Below are 26,939 nucleotides of genomic sequence, written 5' to 3' on the forward strand. Positions count from 1 at the left end.
TCATGCTCATATTTCACTTGCAAAGTTGGATTTGCGAATTCCATTTTCCGTTTACGTGTAATCGCTATTGGAAATGTTTTGGTATATCGGTAACGCACTTGACTTCCGACCTTGAGACCCCTGGTTCGAGTCCGGGCGTCTTTACCAATATTTTTCTTCACTTTTTTTTCATTTTGACCTTTCACTGTGCAATCTCCTTTGAATTTTAAAACACGTAGTGTCGTATATTATATGTCCATAAATACGAAAGTAATACTGCTAGAAGTATACGCCATTATGCTCGTTGCTAAGCTTACTTTATTCTGCCGGAGAGGGCAGTATTTCACTGTTTCGTACAGACAAGTTTCTGATGGATATACATAGCAAATATCACATTACTACACCTCTCCCTTCTTTGGGATAGAGTTTCCTATACTGTTGGAGAAGGTGCATTAAGCCTGTTGAATACATACAGTATCGGCACATAATAGTATGTAACTGAATCGGTTTGGATATTAAAATCAAATCTAACAACCAAAATATATATGAGTGATTTGGCTATTTTCTTCTGAGAGTTGTTAGCACTTGTATTTGTGTAGAATCCTATACGAGGTTAGTTATATTTCAGATCAACTGAATGCAAACACAACAATAAAAGGACTGCTGTCTTAAACCTGACATTACAAAATCCTTGTCGAAATCATGAACTGCAAAATACTAGACAAAGTCAAATAGAACTTTCATAACACTAACAACCTTGAAAACACCTTATTGAGGTCTGCTAAACACCAAACTGAAACATTAGAGTATTGTGCAACATTTGGCACTTCAACATCATTTGCAACAAAGTTGTGCATATATGTGTACTTGCACAGCATGACAATAAAATAGATGTTATTAACCAAAATAAATCATTTCTGTTCTTGTACTTTTTCTTTTGGGAACTAATGATGCAAAGAACAGTCCAAGTTAAAAATACATTGTACCACACAAATATACAACAATAATGCTTCTGAACGAAATTACTAATAAACACATCATGTTTTTACTTTCAGTGTACAGTAATTTCACATACATACATGTACGTACATTTATATCATTTTTTGTTTGTTTGTTTACAATATCTGTTTTGTTCGTGAAATATTAATCCTCTTTCCATCCTTCCTCTCTCCCTTTTCAATGAACAATAATGACAAACATATCAAAATAATCATCATCATTCGAACAGTATCTGTATATAAAAAAATAGACTGTTGCATTATTGAACTAACAACTGAAAATTGCTTGAAAAAAGGATTTAGGAAAAAAACATTCCGTATCAATCAGTGTGATGGAGTGGAACTGGTACATGGTAGATGCGAAGCAGTATGAAAAGATTACCGGTAAAGACAAACATCAGAATGACAAAATGCATAAACAACTATTGGGGGGGGGGGGGTCAAACTAGCTACTGAGATGAAGGCATTTCATCCAAAACATGCATGTAACCAAAACACTATGGGTACTGACAAAAGGGAGGAACCGAAATATAGTTCTATGGCCATCGACATATAGTCTGTCAAATATCGAGGCCGTCGCCGGGTACGAGAAGGGCGACTGGTGGGGGCAGGATGTCGGGAGTGAATGTTAGGGGCAGGGGGAACATCATAGTGATGTCCTGGAATGAGAATCCCATCCTCGTCGCCAAATGTCGTATCTTATATGTCCATAAATACGAAAGTAATACTGCTAGAAGTATACTCCATTATGCTCGTTGCTAAGCTTACTTTATTCTGCCGGAGAGGGCAGTATTTCACTGTTTTGTACAGACAAGTTTCTGATGGATATAGCAAATATCACATAACTACACGTAGAATCGCAAATAATGTAATAAACAACCATATTTACTTTATTATTACCCTATTATCACTTGATCCATTACTTTTCGCCTGTAATCCCCATGGGAGATGACTTTTTCTCAAATCTGGATTCTACATTCCTGTCTTTTGCGAGCAATATCGCCGTTATTTCCGCCTGGTTTTTGTTGATTTTGGAGTACATATGTAGCTGCATGAGACTATATGCTATCTAAATGTCCCCTCATTTTTTCAATCAGATGTCAGAATCACGCTCATGATCATCATCATGATCATCATGATCATAATGATGATGATCATCATCATCATGGTCTGAAATCTGGATTCTAAATTCCTGTCTTTTGCGAGCAATAATAATCGCCGTTATTTCCGCTCGGTTTTTGTTGATTTTTTAGTATGTTGTAGCTGAGACTATATGCTATCTAACTGTCCCCCTCATTTTTTCAATCAGATGTCAGGATCACGCTCATGATCATCATCAATATCATCATCATCATCATGGTCTGATCATGATCATGATCATCAACATCATCACCATTAATTACTATCAAGATCATCATCATCATCATCATCATTATGATCATTGTTTACATGTACATATCGTTATAATTTCTCTCTTTTTCTATATGGGAGATGACTTTTTCTCAAATCTGGATTCTACATTCCTGTCTTTAGAGAGCAATATCGCCGTTATTTCCGCTTGTTTTTAAAAATATTTTTGAGCATGTTGTAGCTGAGACTATATGCTATCTAAATGTCCCCTCATTTTTTTCAATCAGATGTCAGGATCACGCTCATGATCATCATCATCAATATCATCATGATCATCATCATCGTGATGGTCTGATGATCATCAACATCATCATTAACATTATCATTATTATCATCATCTAACATTATCATTACCATCACCTTCATGTTCATCATCATCATGATTGTCTATAACTTCTCCCTTTCTCTATATAGTAAATATTCAAATCTATTTATGCTAGTAGAGTGCCTCGATTGCATCTCTTTCTCTTTCTCCTCTCTCTCTTGCTATATTCCCCTTCTCCTCTCTTGTTCTGCCCCTCTCTCTTGCTTTGTTTCTGCATCCCCCTCTCTCTCTACTCTTCACCCTCTCCCTTCCTTGCCTCCCTCTGTCTCTCTTGCGATGTCTCGATCTATCTCCGCCCTTCTCTTTTGTTATACTCTCTCACCCTCTCCCTTTTCCGCCTCTGACTCTCGTTCTCCCTCTATTATGTCTTCCAGTGTTCCCCAATCTTCTTTAACTTTTCCTTCTAACCTTTGTATTCTTTTTTTACCCCTACCATGTACTATAGACAGAAACATGAAATGAAGTACATTAGTAAACAGGTCTATTCATTGTTAAATTCATGTTCAAAGCACTAAACAATTAAGCTTATCAAACCAAAGTCAAAGCTAAATTGCATAGACCTATCTACATGCATGTAAATGACATTCTGCACCAAACTTAACATCACGCTATTTCCTTGGCGATCTAAAAAAGAACCGCAATGCAATATTACAAATGGTAATCACCTATCATCTTCGAACACATTAAAAAAAAAAATAAAAAAAAAAAACAGCAAATCCAATTAAATTTGATATACCAAAATAAAAGCACATACTGAAAAGAGCAGCATTGTACAAATCTCTGAAAAGGGCATTTTAACATGTATATATTCAACAGAAATGGAATACATATATAAAACAGGTACATAAACAAGATACCTACTGATTATATGAAAGGCCCCCTACATAGGAAGTGAGATATAAGTTCAGATAAACACAATAACAATAAAACTAAAAAACAATGTACATTATGGATAATCCCTAACAGCCCTATATACATCTTTGTTACAGCAAGCAAGACACTGCTATGTATAGTGAATGCAGTAGATATTGACAGTTGATCGTAAGGTACCACTATATATGGGGTAAATGTTGCAAATAAACTGACATTATAATCATATCATAATCCAATATTGACTATTCACGAAACAAACTGGATATGTGACCTCTAATGACATAAAATTGTAGTGTACAAACATGTGCCATTGAAAATCATAATCGTGTAATATATGAAAATATAACAAATTACAGTGAATTGTCTTTCGCTGTACTAATAAGATCTGTTATCCTGATGTTAAAAAGAAGACAAACAGTAACTGTTATCAATGATATCCATCAGATTCTGTTTCATATATCAGCAACATCAACCAATATAAGAATTACGGTAATGCCAAGATAAGAAGAGTGACAAGCATGTATAACTTCTTTTCCCAAGGAGCATGCATAAGATCTATCTTTACAATATATCACTCAAAACACTGTGTGAATACAAGGATTTACAAACTTACAGAAAAATAAACGTGTTAAATCCCCGAAATCTTGCAATGTATGTGCAAAGTTAAAACACAAATGTAATAAAATACATCATGAATGGCGCTTTGTTTCTGCATCCCCCCTCTCTCTCTCTCTCTACTATTCACCCTCTCTCTTTCTCTGTCTCAAATAAGATACAACTATAAAGGAATGAGAGCGTAAAAGGAATTGAACAATCAGAAACAAAAACTATCATATAAAAATACATGTAGTTACATGGAAGTGCACACAAAATCCCAAAATATCTTGTGTGGAACAAAGGTATATGTTTACATTGTCATACCAGTAAAAATAAGACTAAAATCACACAGAAACATGGTATCAGAAAATAAATGTAAGAATCATAGGTGGAAAAATGGACATGAACACACGTTAGTATGAATAAAGAAAAAAAAGGATGCTGAGCCATACAGAGTGGCATTCAAAATGTCTTGGTCGAGATCGAGGCTACTTCTGCCACAATGCTGTTATGACAGAGCCGTAAACACTCCCCAAGGCCTAGTCTTCGCTGAACCAGGTATCACCGGAGGGCTGAAGTCCTGGGGTGATGTTACCGCTGTGTGTTGGACGATGAGGACAGCCTTCTGACTCGAGGGCAGTAGTTTGTTTGAACTGGTGAGCAAGGGGATATGGTGGTGCCTTGTCATTGGTGACTAAGGTTGTAGAAGTGAGCTTTGCAACGTTGCGCTTTGGAGTCATCTGAAGAAGTTAACTGAAGAAGTGAAATTAAAAAAAATCATTTGAAGATTAGGAATATAAACAGTACTAAATGTTTCTTTTTTAAAAGTGTTAACATTATTAATGAAAGCATTTAACTTAAAAAGTATTCTGTCTATGCAAACCCCAATGTAACATTTTCAAAGCAAAAAGATATGTCATAGAATTGCCAATTTACTCCAGGTGTGTCAATTTTGTGGGAATCAACAGTGTAGTGGCCGGGGTCAACCATCTATCCGGAGGAGCTTGAAATAACTCAGTACAGTAGGGTTAGGCTTTTTCAAACATTTTAGTTTGGCAATCTTTCCTTACCCTGTGAAGGTCCTGATACATTACATGTATATGCTGGTGTTCCATACTTCTGCCACAATGCTGTTATGACAGAGCCATAAACACTCCCTAAGGCCTAGTCTTCGCTGAACCAGGTATCACCGGAGGGCTGAAGTCCTGGGGTGATGTTACCGCTGTGTGTTGGACGATGAGGACAGCCTTCTGACTCGAGGGTAGCCTATCCGATATGCGTCGGGCTTTACAAGCAATCTAATCGCGTTTATATGGAGAGTAACATCGGCACGGTCAGCCCGAGCGCCTATCATCACTGGTCCTTACGAAAAGTTTTATTTTCTTTTATGTACCATGTTTCGTTCGTAGAAAATCTATGAACCCCCTGCAAAGCTCTTTCATGAATATTTATGTAGCATAGACCAAAATAGGCCAATGAGCGATGGGGAACGCGGAGATGATATTTGATTGGTTGAATCAAAGTGATCGATCACCAAATAAGGCTAGTCTTATGAATCATACATGGAATACGCTCGTCACACATACGATACACATATATGAATAATGATGAGTTGACCAGTGATGATAGGCGCTCGGGCTGACGCCCGCGCCGATATCAGTCTCCCAAACGCGATTAGTACACTTGCCATTTAGCCCGACGCCTATCGGATAGGCTAACTCGAGGGCGGTAGTTTGTTTGAACTGGTGAGCAAAGGGATATGGTGGTGCACTGTCATTGGTGACTAGGGTTGTAGAAGTGAGCTTTGCAACGTTATGCTTTGCAGTCATCTGAAGAAGTTATCTGAAGAAGTGAAATTAAAAAAAATCATTTGAAGATTAGGAATATGAACAGTACTGAATTGTTCTTTTTTAAAAGTGTTCACCTTATTAATGAACGCATTTGACATAAAAAGTATTCTGTCTATGCAACCCCAATGTAACATTTTCAAAGCAAAAAGATATGTCATAGAATTGCCAATTTACTCCAGGTGTGCCAATTTTGTGGGAATCAACAGTGTAGTGGCCGAGGTCAACCATCTATCCGGAGGAGCTTGAAATAACTCAGTACAGTAGGGTTAGGCTTTTTCAAACATTTTAGTTTGGTAATCTTTCCTTACCCTGTATATGCTGGTGTTCCATACTTCTGCCACAATGCTGTTATGATGACAGAGCCGTAAACACTCCCCAAGGCCTAGTCTTTGCTGAACCAGGTATCACCGGAGGGCTCAAGTCCTTGGGTGATGTTACCGCTGTGTGTTGGATGATGAGGACAGCCTTCTGACTCGAGGGCAGTAGTTTGTTTGAACTGGTGAGCAAAGGGATATGGTGGTGCACTGTCATTGGTGACTAGGGTTGTAGAAATGAGCTTTGCAATGTTGCGCTTTGCAGTCATCTGAAGAAGTTATCTGAAGAAGTGAAATAAACAAAATCATTTGAAGATTAGGAATATAAACAGTACTAAATGTTTCTTTTTTAAAAGTGTTAACATTATTAATGAAAGCATTTGACTTAAAAAGTATTCTGTCTATGCAAACCCCAATGTAACATTTTCAAAGCAAAAAGATATGTCATAGAATTGCCAATTTACTCCAGGTGTGTCAATTTTGTGGGAATCAACAGTGTAGTGGCCGGGGTCAACCATCTATCCGGAGGAGCTTGAAATAACTCAGTACAGTAGGGTTAGGCTTTTTCAAACATTTTAGTTTGGCAATCTTTCCTTACCATGTGAAGGTCCTGATACATTACATGTATATGCTGGTGTTCCATACTTCTGCCACAATGCTGTTATGACAGAGCCGTAAACACTCCCTAAGGCCTAGTCTTCGCTGAACCAGGTATCACCGGAGGGCTGAAGTCCTGGGGTGATGTTACCGCTGTGTGTTGGACGATGAGGACAGCCTTCTGACTCGAGGGCAGTAGTTTGTTTGAACTGGTGAGCAAAGGGATATGGTGGTGCACTGTCATTGGTGACTAGGGTTGTAGAAGTGAGCTTTGCAACGTTGCGCTTTGCAGTCATCTGAAGAAGTTATCTGAAGAAGTGAAATTAAAAAAAATCATTTGAAGATTAGGAATATGAACAGTACTGAATTTTTCTTTTTTAAAAGTGTTCACCTTATTAATGAACGCATTTGACATAAAATGTATTCTGTCTATGCAACCCCAATGTAACATTTTCAAAGCAAAAAGATATGTCATAGAATTGCCAATTTACTCCAGGTGTGCCAATTTTGTGGGAATCAACAGTGTAGTGGCCGAGGTCAGCCATCTATCAGGAGGAGCTTGAAATAACTCTGTACAGTAGGGTTAGGCTTTTTCAAACATTTTAGTTTGGCAATCTTTCCTTGCCCTGTGAAGGTCCCGATACATTACATGTATATGCTGGTGTTCCATACTTCTGCCACAATGCTGTTTTGGTGACAGCTAGAGCCGTAAACACTCCCCAAGGCCTAGTCTTCGCTGAACCAGGTATCACCGGAGGGCTGAAGTCCTGGGGTGATGTTACCGCTGTGTGTTGGACGATGAGGACAGCCTTCTGACTCGAGGGTAGCCTATCCGATATGCGTCGGGCTTTACAAGCAATCTAATCGCGTTTATATGGAGCGTAACATCGGCACGGTCAGCCCGAGCGCCTATCATCACTGGTCCTTACGAAAAGTTTTATTTTCTTTTATGTACCATGTTTCGTTCGTAGAAAATCTATGAACCCCCTGCAAAGCTCTTTCATGAATATTTATGTAGCATAGACCAAAATAGGCCAATGAGCGATGGGGAACGCGGAGATGATATTTGATTGGTTGAATCAAAGTGATCGATCACCAAATAAGGCTAGTCTTATGAATCATACATGGAATACGCTCGTCACACATACGATACACATATATGAATAATGATGAGTTGACCAGTGATGATAGGCGCTCGGGCTGACGCCCGCGCCGATATCAGTCTCCCAAACGCGATTAGTACACTTGCCATTTAGCCCGACGCCTATCGGATAGGCTAACTCGAGGGCGGTAGTTTGTTTGAACTGGTGAGCAAAGGGATATGGTGGTGCACTGTCATTGGTGACTAGGGTTGTAGAAGTGAGCTTTGCAACGTTGTGCTTTGCAGTCATCTGAAGAAGTTATCTGAAGAAGTGAAATTAAAAAAAATCATTTGAAGATTAGGAATATGAACAGTACTGAATTGTTCTTTCTTAAAAGTGTTAACCTTATTAATGAACGCATTTGACATAAAAAGTGTTCTGTCTATGCAACCCCAATGTAACATTTTCAAAGCAAAAAGATATGTCATAGAATTGCCAATTTACTCCAGGTGTGCCAATTTTGTGGGAATCAACAGTGTAGTGGCCGAGGTCAACCATCTATCCGGAGGAGCTTGAAATAACTCAGTACAGTAGGGTTAGGCTTTTTCAAACATTTTAGTTTGGTAATCTTTCCTTACCCTGTATATGCTGGTGTTCCATACTTCTGCCACAATGCTGTTATGATGACAGAGCCGTAAACACTCCCCAAGGCCTAGTCTTTGCTGAACCAGGTATCACCGGAGGGCTCAAGTCCTTGGGTGATGTTACCGCTGTGTGTTGGATGATGAGGACAGCCTTCTGACTCGAGGGCGGTAGTTTGTTTGAACTGGTGAGCAAAGGGATATGGTGGTGCACTGTCATTGGTGACTAGGGTTGTAGAAATGAGCTTTGCAATGTTGCGCTTTGCAGTCATCTGAAGAAGTTATCTGAAGAAGTGAAATAAACAAAATCATTTGAAGATTAGGAATATAAACAGTACTAAATGTTTCTTTTTTAAAAGTGTTAACATTATTAATGAAAGCATTCGACTTAAAAAGTATTCTGTCTATGCAATCCCCAATGTAACATTTTCAAAGCAAAAAGATATGTCATAGAATTGCCAAATTACTCCAGGTGTAAAGGGCCTCCTTCCTTTTTTTCGAAAAAACAGGACGCTAAACATGTTTTTTTTTTTTATTTGGCCTTACAATAAATATCAAAATGCAATCTTAACAGCTTCATGGTAACTATAATATGTAGGGATGACCTCTGTTTCCAATAAATCTAGTCCCTTGCTGTACACATGATCTATCAATGTTCCCTTCTCAGTAGTAGCATTAACAACATGCTGTTTGTAACCTTTATTACACATTAGCCTGTTTACCTGTGAAGAACCTTTAAACAAATCCTCATTAAAATCTCCCATCACAATACACCTAATGCTTCTTTTGTGTAATGCATCTAGCAAATTGTCTAATGATTCACAGAATGATTTGATACTATATGATGGAGGTCGATAAACAACTGAAATCACAACAGAAACTGGTTTGGTGACAAGAATTGCGATAAACTCTAAGTTGTCGACAGATATGTTTAATCTACTTGAATATGTATTCTTGATATACATTGCAACACCTCCGTGCGATTGTTCTTTGAGTACATTTCCAACTCCAGAATTACAGTATGACAGATGTCGTGGCTGATGATAAAATCGAAAGTTATCTAAAATAACGTCACAGAGATCATCATCATTAATCCATGTTTCGGTCAAGCAAATACAATCTACATTCACAAATTGGCACTGGGATTTGAAATCAGTAAAATGCTGTTTTAATCCTTGTACATTTTGCATTACCAAAGAAAAGTTATAATCGTGAATATCTTCAGAAGTTTCATTCTCGATAAACGGCTTCATAATCTCAATGCGTTCTTTAATTTCTGGATTACAATATATACGTTTAGGATCGAAATGTTCTATCACAAGTCCAGATAACGAAGTAACGCGACTAAGCCCAACATATGCCTGTCCAGATTGAAACACATTTTTTAATGATACAACAGCTTTGTCTAATGTCGAACCTTGTACTTTATGAATTGTGCAAGCATAAGCAAGCTTAAGTGGAAATTGTTTTCTCACATATTTCTTACCAATGGATTCTTGAGACATTTCGATTGAATGAATACCAATATCGGCCTTCTCAAAATTAACTTTGATGCAAACTGGATTCAAATTTGTATGATCCGTTATTATTTCTGTTACATTTCCGAAACATCCATTTGTCAGGCCTTTACTAACATCAATGTTTTTGAGCAACATCACTCTAGCATTAACTGCAATCCACAGATAAGGAGGCAACTGGGTTTTCATCTTTGTATAAGGTTTTTCCCGTATTTGATTTCCTTTTTTAACATCTTTGTCCATGTCTTGTGCTTTTACGCATATCACATCTCCACATTTTTTATGCAATAATTTCTTGTTCCAAGCATCTACTTCATTGTTACATGCATAGATATGCAGAGCATTTTCACATTCTTCACCAGTCTCACAGGACTTGAGCATTGCTAGGTCTTCATCACAGAGAATCTCTTCCCCTTGTTTTACACGTAATCTATTTAAGAGAAAAGCGAATTGGGTATCGTCTTTTTGTCTCATAATGTCTTCAAGTTCTACTTTCTTGAAATTAGCATTCCACAATGCACCATTGAGTGTGTCTTTATATAAAGGAGTTCCTAAGACTGGAGGTAACTGATACATGTCTCCCACAGCAATAACTGAAACACCAGCAAAAGCAGTTTGATCTCGTGATTGTTTTATTTGTCGTAGGCGGCCGTGAATGTAAGACATCATCTTTTGATCTACCATTGATACTTCATCTATGATTAAAATTTGCAATTCAGCCAGCTTATTTCGAAGGACACTTATTTTCTCATCACTCAGCGGTTGATACAGTACTTGTGCATTGATTGGAATAGAAAGAATACTATGTATAGTATGGCCATTGATATTGTATGCAGCTACTCCGGTTGGAGCCATTTTCAATACTGAGACATCATCAGGATGTGGCAACATTCGGGCTAGTATACGTGTTGCTTCATAGTAAAGACATTTGATCAAATGACTCTTTCCAGTGCCAGCACCTCCAGTTAGAAACATATGAAACGGTTCGACCGATTTTCCATTTACTCTATCTAAACACCACTGTCGTATTTTGTAAAAAACACTCTGTTGCTTCTCATTCAAAGACCTCATCAAAGAATGTCCATCTTGTTTGGAAATTTTTACAGAACGTAGTTCGATGCTATAGTCATCTTTTTTCGGTTCGTTCTTTAAATCTGGGATATCAAGATCTCCATCACAATCTTCGACATCTACATTTTCTTTGGGATGTTCAAGTCGCTCTACTTCCTTTTCCGGACATAAAAGACCCCATGCATCTTCGTGTGGACCAAATTTGTCAAGATGCTCCTGTGCATGATCAATTGCATCGGCATTCATTTCAAACTTCTTTCGGTTAGTACAGACAATTGACCAGACTTTCTCCAATTCACGTCCACATATTTTCACAGAACCTGTCTCGTAGAACTCTTCATGTGTTTCAAATGTTGGCGGCTTTAATTGTCCATCTTCAAAATATGGCAGAAAGAGTTGCAAAATGCTCAAATAATATTTTTCGGGTGAGATGATGGGTGAGAATCGGGGATATCTTACTACTGCATCTCCCGTACGAGTACGCTTCTGAATATACCCCAGATCGTTATCTAATTTAAAGACATTTTTACTTCTTGTACTTGGCTTTTGGGATGCAGTTAAGATTCTATACTGAGAACAAAACGTTGCAAGACACATATCACTGAATTCTGCGTTTTTAGGTCGAGCTTTGTATCTGTCGAGCTTGCTAGGCATCCAAACATTCTCATCATCATCATTATCGTTATCTGGTCTGCTTTTTATAACGCTTAATGGTAAACTCATTCTGACAGGGTCGGGTCCAACAGGAATGAATTCCACTTTCCTAGAACATTCTTTCAATCTGAGACTGCAAACACGATAGACGCTTTCTTGAGCAGACACTTCACGATTTTGCATGTACACCTGGCCAAGTTTTTTCATGCTTTCCTTTGCGTTCTCATTTCCCTCTTTCATTTCTGATAGTGTATGACTCAATAGCATTCCGATTTCTCGTTCAGCTTTTGACATGTAGGATACAATATAAGCCACGCATGCAAATACATTTGTTACGAACTGCAAATCCATGTTGGCATTCCAGCTTCTTAGTAGACTTGGATTAAACTGATTTACCCATACATCTTGTATTTCTCTTTTGATGATTATACTTTGTTGTGATGCTAATTCATTATGTGCATTCTCAAATTGATTTTGTGTAATGCCAAGCTTTTCAAAGAGATGGTTTACACTGTTGTACTCGATTCCATTGGATAATGCATCTTTAACTGACTTCAACAATTTCTCTGCATCATCTTTAGTCTTTTCAGAAGCTTTAACTTGATCATTGTCCTTTCCCTTATTTTGCACTTTCCCACAATCTTTAGCTGGAATCTCTTCAACAGGTGTTACAATGAATGTTTTTCCAGATGGTGGTCTCGGGAAATTAAATCTACACGCCTTCCCTGTTTTTGTGCAAGATTTAGAATGTTTCTTACTGTGTTGTTGGACCTTGCTTACTATTTCATGCAGTTCTCGATCTTCCTTTTCATCCGGTTTCTGGCAAGAAATGTATTTATCTACGAATTGTACGACATCATCATCTTTATCGATACCCAACTGTGGAGCATTTTGAACCCAGAACAAGGCATGAATGTGAGGGGAACCACGAGCTTGATACTCTACTCTCCAAAATGAATCAACTACTTTACCAATCGGTGCAGCGGGAGATAAAATAACTCTCTTTATAAAAGTGTGAAATCTTTTATCAAACATTCTGGCAACTGTTACTGGATTTGATCTTAAAAGATTACATTTTTCTGTATAGTCTAATTCACTCGATTCCCTGGTGTCTCCTTTTTGTCTAAGCAATGTATTCATTAATTCTGGCCATCTCATATCGGCAGATGAGAAAGAAGCAAACCATGTGGGCTTTCCAAGCTGTCTTACCATTGCGAGAACATCTTTTTGTGTCTTTTGCCAGAATGGAGGTGTTCCACGAATTTGCTTTAAAAATTTATAGCCCTTGTCTGATTTTAGTATTTTTTTAACTTTCTCTGCATCTTTCAAATCTGAGGCAGTTATTGAAGACGAATCATCTTTTTTGTTTGGACTTTGCCTTAAAGCGATAGAAACTTGTGATATAACCTGTTGAATTTCATAGATATATTGTGCATAAAAGATGTAATCTGTATTCTGAGCAAATCTATTGTCCACGTGCATCAGTCGGTTATGCAGATAACGGCCTAATGTTATTTTTTCATCTCTTCTATCATGGAATGTTGGTTGACCTTTAGGAAATAATACTGGGAAACATTTGGCCTCATTGCTTTCATCTTGAAGAATTGATACAGGGCTTCTTCCTTCACAAGGAGCACAACATATTATGTCTTCAAAATACTGATCTAATATTTCCTGTCCAATATCTACTGGCTGGAGACACGAGTCTAACTGAATACCACGTAAGCGTTCTTCCATATCGTCTTCAGTGTCTTTGTCATCTATTTTTTGTTGTAGTTTACTGTTGTCTTGCATGTTTTCATTAGCATTTTTGTCTTTGGACAAAATGTTATCAATTTGTTCTTCCATTTCCTTCCAATATTTTGCTAAACGAGCTTTACCACCGATTTCCACTGCTTCTTCCTTTTCATTATCTTTTTCATTTCGTTCAAGTGAGTTTTCCCATTTATCATTTACTGTAACATCAAAATACCACTTATTATTTGCTTTTAAATACTGCAGAGCATTAAGCAAGTTAGATTTATCTACAAATTTGTACTCATAATAGCTTTTGTACGACAATTTTCGTTTGAGTTTAACACGGATCAATTGATCTTCAGTCTGTGGTCTTGGCAACATATCTACTGTTTCATAAGTGTTTGAAGGCACGCACACGACTGGGCCATGGACTCCATTTTGACCACCTTTAGGCAAGGCCATTAACTTCATGAAAGGGATATTCAATGCAATCAAATGCTGTTCTAAATTGTTCAGATTGGCAAGTTCTTTTGGAACTTCATGTAGTTGTAAATTGTTCATATTTGCTTCTGCAGGTACTTTTCCAGCTTGCAATTTTCTATGACAGGTGAAGCATATCCATAGTGACGATCTGGCTGACTGGCCTATTAAACATTTTGACCGGCATTCTGAATTGCAAACATGCAAATATTCTTCACTTATGCATGTCTGAATGTTATAATTACTCTTTTTACATTTCAATACTTGGTTTTCAAAGAGAAGTTTTAAGCATACACAGCACACATATTCTGGGCCATTAGAAATTATCTTTCTAAATTCTTCAAGTACAATATCAAACTCGGACAATTTTACTGTTCGAAGTACAGACCTTTTTCGATTTCGTTTTATTACATTTTGCCTATATTTTTCAATTCTTTTATATTTAATTTTTAAGCTCATCAATTTCTTTTCCTTAAATTCGTTGCCTTTATATCTAATTTTTGACAATATTTTCATATTTGCCTTTTTTATATGTTTGAAGTGATCGTTGCGATATAATTCCTTCATTTGTTTTTTCATGGTATCTCGTTGTTTTTCCTTGAAATGTTGATCATTCGCATATTTACTTCTTATTTTTTGTTTGTGCATTCGTTTAAATTGTTCATCGTTCGAATATTTACTTCTTATTTTTTGTTTGTGCATTCGTTTAAATTGTTCATCGTTCGAATATTTACTTCTTATTTTTTGTTTGTGCATTCGTTTAAATTGTTCATCGTTCGAATATTTACTTCTTATTTTTTGTTTGTGCATTCGTTTAAATTGTTCATCGTTCGAATATTTACTTCTTATTTTTTGTTTGTGCATTCGTTTAAATTGTTCATCGTTCCAATATTTATTTTTCATTTTAGTCCTCATAGCTGTTTTAACTTTTTCTTTGAATCCTTCATTTCTCAAATATTTTTGTTTATTTCTATACAAAATTGTTTTTTTATAACATAAATCAAAATGATATTTGGTTTTCATAATATTTAGCTGTATGTTCCTGAAATTTAAATCCTCTTTATACATTTCTTTTTGCCTTCGTTTCACATGAGCTCCTTGCTTTATTTTTTGTGATAAATTAGTGTTGTAATTCTCTTTTTGTCTTTGTTTTACTTCATTTATTTTTTCCATGTTGTAGGTTAAATCATTTTGATATTTATTTTTCTTTTTAATCACTTTTTTCGTTTTTCTCATTTGCGCATTGTGAATACACTTTTCTTTTTTCTTAATTATTTCATCTTTGTTCAAGGCTCGTTTTTCTCTCATAAGCTGTCTAGTGCGCTCCCTTCTTTGATTAGAACTTTGTCTGTGTTTACGTTTTTTCTTTCCATGGTCTACATTTCCAACATCAACTTCTCCAATTATCATTAATTCGTCATTACTATCAGCACATTCGCTTGCATCAATTCTTAAGCCGTCGTTCTCATTCATTTTTACCAATTTGTTTTTTTGAATTTCCTTGCCAAGGTCGACATCAAATTTTGCATCGCTTTCGAGGTTACTCCATTTTCGTTTTCTGCTTAAGATAGAGTTGGAATTCTGAACTTTGGTCACTAAATTCAATCTATCAGAGTCATTCCCGCATTTAGTACAATTTCTGAAATCTCCATTTTGTTCATTTACATATTTTGTCTTGATAGAGTCATTTCTTTTCAAAAGACAACTATTATTCAGCTGTGGTTCTTTTAGTTTGGTTAAGCCAATTGTCACACTCTTCAGTTTCAATTCCTGACCGTTATAATGTACATCATGAATGATTGTTTCATTTGCTTCTTCAGGGAAGAGAAATACATTTGGGTTATCAATCATCTTTTGTGGGGAAACACTCTCATCCAATATTTGAACTTCATCAAAGCTTTCACAATGTATGGAACATCCAGAGCTTCCAGACTGACTTTCACTGTGCATATTTGACGAAGGAATTGGATTACAAACAAAATCCTGTAACTGTGGATAGCCTTTCAAGGTTTCATTCTTACCGGAAGTTGCTTTAGCACATACACTAGTTACTTCATATTCGGTGTGCAGGGGGCATCCCATTGATTTTGCTAACCTCATGCAATGCTTGTACACACCTTGCCAGCTTTGAGTACGAAGTACAACACTGTGTCCGTTACAACTCAGGAAACCTCGACTGCTTCTGGAATGTGAATCAAATATAAAGAAACCATCTTGACCAGATAATACAATGAAAGTACTTCTAGCAAATGTCACAAAACATGCATCAGAATCAGTACAGAGTTCTTTTTCGAATGCTTGCTTCAATGTCATCGAAAGAGACTGGGCCAATATCAATTCATCTCCATCTAACAATCCAGTGACTGGTTCACGGCGTACTATGTTAAACAATTCATTGTACGCATCCAAATATTCAAATAGATCAGATATCAATAAGTATTGGTTGTCGAGTGAAGTGGATCGCCGTATGTAACAGTATAATTCATTACCGTTATTCAAAATCCTGTCTAGATCTGTACTTTTCCAATCATTGGCATTTTTTACCTTGCTATACAACAGTGCAGAAAGTGAATTGGTAACACACTGCTTTCCACTTAAGTCACCAAATCTTGTATCACCTTGATTGAATGTCCCTTGGGCAACAAGCGTTATTTGTGTATCGACTCTCGTGCATTTGTCTTTGTGATCACTTTCAAGGGTTTCGTCCTTGGTGTTATGTTCGTTGTGAACGACTGATTCAGACTGATTACTTGCACACTGTTCATATGTCATGTCCAAAAGATTTGCAGTACCTTTTCTCTCATCGTGATTTATCGTACCAGTCTCCAACGTGAGCCTACGTTTTTTTCCCTTTGGATCAACATGGTTTTGAAATGTTTCAGGAGACTTATCCACTACTTCATCAATTTCTTCCTCTATCTGACACTTGGATCTACACTTTTTGAACACATGCTTTACTTTAACATCAGCCTGAATTGATGGACATGGCAAAGTTCTCTTTGACGTTCTATCTTCTTTAGTTGTTCTTGTCTGTTCCAATGAATTGAAATTGACAAAATCTACAGATTCAACAACATTAAAATGAACATTTCCTGTGTACAGTATATAAATTCCCTTATCAGATGTAACAATATTGATTCTTCCAGGTTTCTTTGCGGAGTACAATTGCCAACATGGTACTTGGTCATTGTATGAATAAATATCAGTATCGATTAAATTTGCTAAAGCGCTAATTTCAGTGTCTGTAGCCCACGTTCCGTCTTCCTTTATTCTACGTTTCAAAACATATTCTCTGACTGTTCTATATTCTTGCCTCAATGTATTACTAAACATGTCCTTGGTTTGCAATAAATGTTTCACAGTGGCATTTCTTAGAATTGCATGATTACGCTCAGTTCCAGAAATTACATAGGAAATTGCACGAAAGAAACAATTGCCATCACCAGTAATTTGTTTACTCTGTAAAGGAACTCCAATAGAGCTATTTCTATCTAACCTTGAATCACAGCCTTTGCCTTTATATCTGATATTCAGTTTTGAACAAATGTTCTGTTTGTCATTATTCTGGAGGGGTACAAATTTGAAATCTTTATCTGGTCTATCACGTAATCCAAGATCTGCTACAAATTCAACTTCTGTTTCTGTTTCATCAGTACATGTGTACATATTAGCATCTATTGCCTTTTCAATGTCTTCATCTTTGATATTTGAATCTGAAGAAGATTCTAAAGGATTCCTTGAATGAGCATGATCCTTAAATGACATACCAGTATCATTGTCTGTACCATCTTTTACTGTATCAAAGCTTCTATTCTTCAGGTCATTGTCAAACACTGCATCTTCTTGTACACCATCTGAAACATCTGAAAAATCATTTTTCATCATATCATCATTTTCCAATACCGATTCACAGACATTGTCTACTGGTTCATTTATGGGCATATCTTTTGGTCTATCACAAACATTCAAAGGCATATTGCGTTCTGGTAAAACACTTCTATCGAATAAAACACATCCAGGACTTGTGTCTGTATCACTATCAGATTCTATACAATTTCTTGCACACGAACGTTTCACTGGTATATGAACATCACTGCCACTATCATCGTCCGTTTCAATTTCCCTATTTTCATCAAAATTTGATTTCAACAGATTATTCTTTGAATCGTCCTGCACAACTCCATCTGAACCTTTGTTGTCTTTCATATTGCAAATATGCTGGTCTGAGTGTTCATCATTTTTACATGTATTTGGATCAAGTCCTTGGTCACTTGCATTCATAGATTTCTTTGTATCCAGCTTCTCATTCTTTACTGCTAATTCTATTCCTTCATCTTTGTCAAATCTAATCTCTGATTTATCAGAAGAGTGATTTCCATCAGTGCCTTTTTTCCCGGCTTTGGAAGACTGACCTTTCTTGTTCCTTGCTCGACCTTTCTTGTTCTTTGCTTCTTTTCTCTTGCCACCAGCATGAACTCTGTACATTCGGAAATCCTTGATCTGTTCAAAAAGATTACGAGTGCAGGCATGAATATCAACACATGAATCTGTTCTTGATCGAGATGGCAAATAACCTGCTACGTCAGCCCAAGATCTTGTCTGCATCGTTTCAATTTGCACACAGGTCTCACTGTACAATTTCATTGAACATGGGGATTGCACACTGTATGCATATATAGCCAAAAGAGTTTCTACATAAGACTGCAAACTGACATCTTCTCTTTTCACATTCTTGTTTTCCTTACATACATTTTTCTTTCGGTTTCCATTTTTTTTCTCATGACTTTCATAGAATTTCTTCATTGCTTTGCCAATGTAAGTCACACCTGGTTCCAAGACTACACCATTCACTGATTTTCTTCTGATTTTCCTGTGTGTTTGATGATCATCTATTGATTTGGGATACAATTTTCTTGATTTTAGTTTCTCCACCCATTTCGTCTTCCTTGATTTTACAATTACCCAGTCATCCTCAAATTTTTCATTTTGCATCTCTTCGTGTTCTATTTGGGATGGATTTTCCATAGCCAAAGGATTATGTCTATCAGACTCATTTGTTTTCCTGTCAGTTATATGATGTTGTGTTCCTCTCAATCGATTGGCTTTCTTTCCCTTTTTACAATACCTCTTCTTTGATCTGCCACATTTTCTTTTGTTGGTCGTACTTGATAGGGTCCTTGATTGGTTCAAATCCAAGTAACAGTGTTCATCATGATCACCAAGAAGTTCGTATCTATTGAAATGAGAAGGGATACATACTTGATCAAACATGCGATGAGCCATGTTGTTATTTCCACACAAAGAACAAATCCAAATCAATCTCCTATCATTCAGTTTGTCTTCACAGGGCAGTTGCATACATGAAACATGAAAATGACTATTGCAAAACTCACAAATTGAACTTATTTCATTTCCGATCTCACTTTCACATATGCAGCATGCATCAAATTCTGAATTCATCAGTGGTGCACAAGTAGACAGTACATCTAAGATTTCATCAACAACTGTCTTGAATTCAGTAGTGTCTATCAATCTTCTATCATTTGTGTCATTGATCGTCTCCTTACATGGAAAACCCATACAAGTAACATGATAGGGACCAGTACATGACTTGCAAGTTACAGTAATCTCATCCTCTCCAATTAAATTCTTACAAACACATGTATCAGTGTATTCCTCCATCACAAAATATCTCGTACAAAGCTTTGAACTATAAGATTACAACTGCCCTTTTGCTTCTTTGTCAAGACAAGGTTTTCCGTTCCAAATTATCTTATACAGTGTATCTGTATTCAAATTATGATGCACAATTGTAATTTGAAGTATCACTGTTGTCAATATCAATTCAAAATCTTTACTGAACTACAGACTATTATGTTTTTGTTTCAAGATAAAAACTCCTTTAGAGGAAGCCTTCTATTCCAGCTGTAATGTCTTGATCACCTCTAATTGCCTTATAATGGTCTTTGATTTGCTGTTCAAAGTGTTTGCTTTTGGGGGGATTTCTTTATTTTTTAAAGTTAAATGTAGGCCTATGGATTATAGGTCAATGTATGTTGTATTTTGTATAATAGACAATGCAATATCTTGTCAATACTGTATTCCTTCTTGGAATTATTTCCTTTTAACAAAAATGAAAATTAATGCCTAGAAAAATATATAGCTTTCGACAAAAGATGGCGCTCTTCGGCAATTGTGTTAAATATTAATCTAGAAGGTATTGATCGTGACGGAATTTCTCTTTATTATATTAATTTGCCTTGTGATGGCGCTCTATTAACAACAATCTGTATTAAAACTCTGTGTAAAAAAAGTCCACTTTATATCCTAATTTAAATATTTTTCTTATTATCTTTCTAATCAATCAAGCCGATTTATATTTATAAAACTATATATATATATACCCTGATACAATGTTCGTTCTCAACCTCTCTGCAATCGGCTTACTTATAATACTAAAGCTATGAACACTACAGGAGCCTATATCCAGACACAAATTTCTTTCTTTATCAATCAATTCACTTTTTTTTCTCTGTACACTAACAATTTTCTCCAATATCTTAAACAAGCAATCAACCAGTCAACTTTATTTCTTTCACTAAAAATCAACTCAAAAAAGAAATTTTCTTTTATTTATTGTTTATTAACACTCTTGTTGGTCTTAAAGTTAGGTTTCTATATTCAACCTTATATGCTAAAGGTAATATTCACGAATGTCACTTTTATCAAATCACTCAATCAACCAACCAATCAAAAATATCTCTATCTCTCACAATCAATTTTTAACAATTCAGTTATTCAATCAATTCACTTTTTTTTCTCTATACACTCCAATTTTCTCCAATATCTTAAACAAGCAATCAACCAGTCAGCTTTATTTCTTTCACTAAAAATCAACTCAAAAAGAAATTTTCTTCTATTTATTGTTTATTAACACTCTTGTCAAATCTCGTTTCGTATCTTATTTTGTAGTTTTCACACAATTTCACACAGTTTTAGCAACACAACACAGAAATTGAAGATTCAATTTCAGAAAGACAGAGTAAGATCAAGATTGAGTTTCAGTAAGACAGAGTAAGATAATGAAGATTCAGATTGAGTAGATAGAGTAAGATAATGAAGATTCAGATTGAGTAGATAATGAAGATTCAGATTGAGTAGATAGAGTAAGATAATCCAGATTCAGATTGAGTAGATAGAGTAAGATAATACAGATTCAGATTGAGTAGATAGAGTAAGATAATGAAGATTCAGATTGAGTAGACAGAGTAAGATAATGAAGATTCAGATTGAGTAGAAAGAGTAAGATAATAAAGATTCAGATTGAGTAGACAGAGTAAGATAATGAAGATTCAGATTGAGTAGATAGAGTAAGATAATGAAGGATTCAAATGTTCAAGTTCGTAAATTCGTCAATATGTTCAAAATTGTAAAATTTCCTGACTGTCTACCACAACTCTTCTTTGACTCACCAAAGCTTAAGAGTGCTAGGGTTATTGTCGTGAGTTGCCCGCACACAGACAAGTTGCTGTCTACCACAACTCTTCTTTGACTCACCAACCTAGCTTAAGAGTGCTAGAGGCTTATTGTCGTGAATTGCCCGCAAACAGACTTTCCCTGACTGTCTACCACAACTCTTCTTTGACTCACCAAAGCTTAAGAGTGCTAGGGTTATTGTCGTGAGTTGCCCGCACACAGACAAGGTGCTGTATACCACAACTCTTCTTTGACTCACCAAAGCTTAAGAGTGCTAGGGTTATTGTCGTGAGTTGCCCGCACACAGACTTTATGATGGATGAAGGTTTGAATGAGTGCTTCTTTTGTGGGTGAAGATGAAATGGTATGAGATGAGATGGTATGAGATGAGATGGAGATGATAATGAAATCTGCTTCAACCAGTACCTGTCAAAGAGAAACACAAGAAAAAAAAGTTGATAGCATATGTATTGTATTAGACTATACTGTCCTACTTTGGCAAAAGGAAGCAAGTGACAAAAGTTCAAAGTTCAAGTCGTAAATATTGTCAAAGCTGTAAAATGTTTTGCTGTCTACCACAATGCTAGAGGCTTATTGTCGTGAGTTGCCCGCACACAGACTTTCCCTGACTGTCTACCACAACTCTTCTTTGACTCACCAACTAGCTTAAGAGTGCTAGAGGCTTATTGTCGTGAGTTGCCCGCACACAGACAAGGTGCTGTCTACCACAACTCTTCTTTGACTCACCAACTAGCTTTAGAGTGCTAGAAGCTTATTGACGTGAAAGACTTTCCCTGACTGTCTACCACAACTCTTCTTTGACTCACCAACTAGCTTAAGAGTGCTAGAGGCTTAATGTCGTGAGTTGCCTGCACACAGACAAGGTGCTGTCTACCACAACTCTTCTTTGTCTCACCAACTAGCTTTAGAGTGCTAGAGGCTTATTGTCGTGAGTTTCCCGTACACAGACTTTCCCTGACTGTCCACCACAACTCTTCTTTGACTCACCAACTAGCTTAAGAGTGCTAGGGTTATTGTCGTGAGTTGCCCGCACACAGACAAGGTGCTGTATACCACAACTCTTCTTTGACTCACCAACTAGCTTTAGAGTGCTAGAGGCTTATTGTCGTGAGTCGTGAAATGTCTTGTAAAGAAACAAAATGTGTCTGTCATTTGCAGATATAAAAACATCAATAACTCAAATTTAGATGGTATGTCACTTGCTTCCTTTTGCCAAAGTAGGGCAGTATAATTTAGGCCCATTTTGAATGTTTTGATATACAGAACGCTTGTTTTGATATACAGTAAAATCTCATTATAACAAAGCCCTTGGGACCAAAAAAAAATTACCTTGTTAGGCCAACAAAAAAAAAGTTGTTTGGTTGTCCTCGACCGCCCGCTCGTTATTTTCGGGCCGCTCGTATTTTTTTTTTTTTTTTTCATTTTTTTTTTTTTTTTTTTTTGGGGGGGGGGAGCAATCTTAAATGCCAAACATACCATTTCATGCATTTGCAAGGATCAAAATGCATCCCGTTGCCAGTTTGATCTTTTCAGTATGCAATTAGGTATTTATTAAACTTGCCATTTTCATTTTTCTATGTCAAAATTCTGTTCATTCAAATCAGGTTCTGAGCATTCTTGAACTCATTTTAAAGCCCATCTGTACTAGTTCACAGGAGGGATTAGACCACCCTGCAAGGTCACTGGACAGGTGGTTATCTCATCAAATCAGCTCTCAGTTAATATAAGATAAAGAGGATCATGGGGACCAATGGTCACCGATTAGGCATTGTTTGCTACATAGAGGGCGCAAGTAGCTATAAGTAGTACAATGGAGATTTAAAAGGTGCTGTATTTCAAAGCCCAAAATACTTTCTGTGTTGGTCTTGATATTCATTGTACACTAAACTAGTCTTTTACCATATTAAAGTGTTTTATAGACGTTGTTTGTTTAAATGCTTGACAATCCCAATTATTTATTTTTTTATGGAAAAAAAAATATTTAAAAAAAAAAAAAATCAAAAAAATACACACAAAAATGAATTAAAAAAAAAAAAAAAAAAAAAAAAAAAATCCGCCCGCCCGCCCCTACTCCAGAAAAGCAATCGAGGACAACCAAACAATTTTTTTTTGTTGGCCTTATATTAGCCCCCAAAAAACCCCAAAGAAATATAAATAGTTGAGACCAGCAAAATGACCTCATGAATTTTTTTATTTTTTTTAGTACAGTGGAACCTCCCGTTGAAGCAGACAACCGTATAGTAGGGGATCTTTATGCGGCTCTGGTTTCGCTTGCAGTCGTTGTGCAAGCATGATTTCTGTACCTGAATAATAATTATTTAACTTTTGATTAACACAATAAGACTAAAAATCAGGGTTTCATTTCCTTTAAATGTAGTTGGGTGGGGTGGGGCAAGAGGTGGAACACATCATACACAGCCCAAACCCATATCCATCGTAATTAATCATAAATTCAACAGACAATTAACAATTGTTATGCTGGGGGACTTCTCGCTCAGCCAAATCTTGCGCAACCTAATTTTCATACCCTTTACAAAAGTGGCCAGTGCTTACCCAAGAAACAATTATTATTAGATTTGTTATTGCCATATGATAGACGAGAGCTTCAACCATCCATACATATGACAATTTCTCAAAAATGTTTCACATTTTTTATTTGGCAGAATATTCAAAAGTGTCAACTTTTGTTTCAGACACTCGGTATACCTACACTCCAAAAACTTACTTCAGTAAAAGTCCAAATGGCAGATGGCACCTGTCATCAAAACAAAAAATGAAAAATACAAGTAAAACATGACAAAAATATCTAATACAAAAAAATGAATAAAACCAAGTTAGATTCCTTCACAAATTCAACTTTGGCAACAACTAATTTGCATACTTTGATGTCACTCAAATACAGTCTAACCTCATTATAACAATTTAGTATTTCATACATATCAACCATCAAGGCCCCATTGCATAAAACTATTGTATCTTTACAATTAATGGTATCTCTGCAAACTATGGTAAATACCATTGATTTCTTGATTTTGATTAGCTATCAAGCAGTATTGCTATGGTAATAACCATAGTTTGCACAGATACCATAAATTGTTAAGATACAATAGTTTTATGCAACGGGGCCCTGGGCTTGACAAAACACTACTTACCGTATGCACTTTTCATGCTAAATTATTATGCTAGAATTGATTTTTCCCAAAGGTCACCTACATTAATTATCCAACCTGATACTTTTCTTCAAGATAGCATGAAGGCAGTACAAATATGTATCAAGATTCCATTCATTCTTTGGAAGCTACCTAGCTATTATCAAAATTGTATAACATTTTTTTTTTTTTTTTTGTTGTAAGATTCAAATTTAGAGATCTAATTCACGCCTACCTTTAAAGCAATAAATCTGTCCCACGTTCCTCCACAACAGCAGGCCTAAAATGTCCTACAATAGTTACATTTAAACAGTACCTAATCATCGACAATTGCTAATCATCAATAAGAGCTTACCCCATAAATAATGAGCGTCCACAAGACAACTTATGTTTAAGATTAAGTTTTTAAGCAACCCTCCCAATCAATCATTGGCCGGAAGTGGCGAGATAATCCCAGCTACAGGGACGCACAGAGGGTTGACGGAGAGGTCACGCTAATCGTGGAGCTCATTGATTAAATTACGTCCACACGGGATAATAGGGACTTTTAGATTTGCACGTCTACAGCTTTGACTGAAACGTGTGACGTCATTTCAAGGCACTGCGCATGCGTTACGTCGTCTCAGTCGGCGATCAAGAATGCGTCAACCTTTATTTTCCTAAATCTAGTACATACATACATATTGGTATTTTTATAGCGCCTTTACATGCTCAAGGTACTAGTATGCCGCGTGCGCATAAAATGTAAAACTGCCATAAATTGCCGTTTCAATTGTCAATGTGTAAATGGGGCTTTAGGCACTAACACCGTTTTCAGGCGCGTACACAGGGGGGGGGGGGGTTTATGTGTGTAAACCCCCCCTAAACCTCCCCCCCACCCCGTTTAGTTTTTTTTTTTAATTATAAAAAAAAAAAAAAAAAAAATTATTATTCCCATGGCTGACCTAAAAAGGTGACCTTACCCCCCCCCCCCCCCCAACGGAGCCAAATGTCAAATTTCGAGACCCCCCAAAAGAAGAAAAAAGTGTCCTCTTACCCCCCCCCCCCCCCTTATTCAGCGGCTGGCTGAGTCGTTGCGAAATTTTCGGCCCGATTTATAAATGTTAAAACCCCCCCCCCCCCCCCCCCCTTGAAAAATTCCTGCGTACGCGCCTGATCGTATTCAATCCACAGTGATCCGTCACTCATCCGCAGTAAAGCTGTAGTCAAAAGGTTAACCAAACTGAAACTGACCGTCTAAAGTCAAAACCGGTTTTCAATTTGAAACCATTTTTAGGTTTTAGCTCAAGATGAAGCAGAAATAATGTTGAATACTTTAAAAACATGGGTAAAACTGATCATGACCAACATCAAATTGATAAAAATCATTATTGTTCAATCACATTTTCAAAGAAAATAAATGAAATTAGGCTGATAGTACTACAAAACCCTTGTACCACTAAAGAAAATAAACACTTTGGTGTTTAATCCAAGCAAATTGATACATATCAGATTAAAATTATGTCTCACAATTCGGTATAGGTTAACCGAAAACCAAACGGATTTCGAGGGAGGATAACCGTTTTTGGAATAACTGGAATACTACAGCTCTAATCCGGAGTAATCCGTGCATACTGCCGGGAACCGCTTCAAAAATTAAACATGTTAAATTTGTTGTGGAGGTCATGGCAATTTCAAATGGATCGTGTTCATTTGCGTTCACAACCCTGTTGACCGTTTATTTTTTTTGGCAGTTCCCCGCGGTCTTCACATATCACTGCAAATAATTGACGGATCACAAATTTAAATTTGGTAACAACTAATTTGCATACTTTGATGTCACTCAAACATTTCATAATACAGTGCAACCTCATTAAAACAATTCAGTATGTCATACATATCAATCATCACATAAAACTATGATATCTTTACAATTAATGCTATCTCTGCAAACTATAGTAAATACCATTGATTTCTTGATTTTGATAAGCTATCGAGCAATGTTACTATGGTAATTACTAATGGTTCTTTCCCTATAAATAACCAGAACCCGAGTCCCAAATTACACTTAAATATATCTAGAGACATCAAATTCCCTATTTTCAGCGTCGTCTGCTAGCACTGGCAGCGCCCATATTCATGAGCTAAGTTTTTATTGATTTAATGACTTTCTTTTGTTAAGGTTTCAT

General features: G+C 36.5%; 3 long non-coding RNA genes across 13 annotated transcripts in view; all 3 read right to left on the minus strand.

The window, feature by feature from the left end:
• Nucleotides 1-279: 279 nt before the first annotated feature.
• On the minus strand, nt 280-1,918 carry LOC115926365. Its single transcript, XR_004065046.1, has 2 exons — nt 1,829-1,918; nt 280-383 (listed from the first exon to the last, which is right to left on the minus strand). It is a non-coding gene; the product is annotated as an uncharacterized LOC115926365 (long non-coding RNA).
• Nucleotides 1,919-3,194: 1,276 nt separating this feature from the next.
• On the minus strand, nt 3,195-5,436 carry LOC115926572. Its single transcript, XR_004065113.1, has 2 exons — nt 5,253-5,436; nt 3,195-4,935 (listed from the first exon to the last, which is right to left on the minus strand). It is a non-coding gene; the product is annotated as an uncharacterized LOC115926572 (long non-coding RNA).
• A 1,079-nt stretch (nt 5,437-6,515) lies between these two features.
• The window catches only part of LOC753605, a 29,220-nt gene continuing 8,796 nt past the window's right edge, over nt 6,516-26,939 (minus strand). The window contains exons 5-12 of one of the 11 annotated variants that reach the window (XR_004065109.1): nt 24,348-24,377; nt 21,861-22,027; nt 19,251-19,358; nt 18,538-18,625; nt 16,243-16,307; nt 8,664-8,951; nt 6,969-7,239; nt 6,516-6,615 (exon numbers count right to left, since the gene is read on the minus strand). This is a non-coding gene — a long non-coding RNA (uncharacterized LOC753605). The other 10 variants (XR_004065106.1, XR_004065108.1, XR_004065107.1 and 7 more) reach the window with 10 other exon arrangements.

Source organism: Strongylocentrotus purpuratus, unplaced genomic scaffold (assembly GCF_000002235.5).
Source record: "Strongylocentrotus purpuratus isolate Spur 01 unplaced genomic scaffold, Spur_5.0 spur5_scaffold_2, whole genome shotgun sequence".
Lineage (NCBI taxonomy): Eukaryota > Metazoa > Echinodermata > Echinoidea > Camarodonta > Strongylocentrotidae > Strongylocentrotus > Strongylocentrotus purpuratus.